The sequence below is a fragment of the Condylura cristata genome, unplaced genomic scaffold (genome assembly GCF_000260355.1).
Source record: "Condylura cristata isolate star-nosed mole 26May11 unplaced genomic scaffold, ConCri1.0 scaffold00002, whole genome shotgun sequence".
NCBI lineage: Eukaryota > Metazoa > Chordata > Mammalia > Eulipotyphla > Talpidae > Condylura > Condylura cristata.
The window spans coordinates 59,371,778-59,372,362 of NW_004567103.1; positions in this window are offsets into that span (position 1 = coordinate 59,371,778).

Below are 585 nucleotides of genomic sequence, written 5' to 3' on the forward strand. Positions count from 1 at the left end.
ATAATGGACCAGGCGAGAAAATAACAAGAATAATGAACAACCATAGACCAGAGACATTTTGCGGGGGAGGAGTGGGGAATAGAATCAAAAACGGGGGTGGGGGGAGAAATGCACGGGATTATGGTGATGGCACACGGGTGACTTGGTGATGGGAAACCCGCGGGGATTACAATAGAGATGGCAAAAAAAAATGTACAAAATGATGTAAAAATAAACTTTTGTAATTAAAAAAAAAGATATTGATGCATGGCTCCTATATTTATTGCAGTACTACTTGCAATAGGTAAATCCTGGAACAACCCAAATGCCCAAAACTAAATATTAGATCAAGAAGATGTGTATACATGCACACAATGGCATACCACTCAGCAATCAAAAATAATAAACTCATGCTATTCTCAGCAACATGGATGGAGCTGGATGAGATTATGCTCAGTGAAATAAGTCAAAAGGAAAAAGAAAAATATCAAATGGTTTCACTTATAGGAGGAATTTAAGAGAACCAATTAAAACCTGGGGGTGGGGGAGTGGGAAATGTGTACTATTATTACAATAAACACACACATACACACACACACACACACA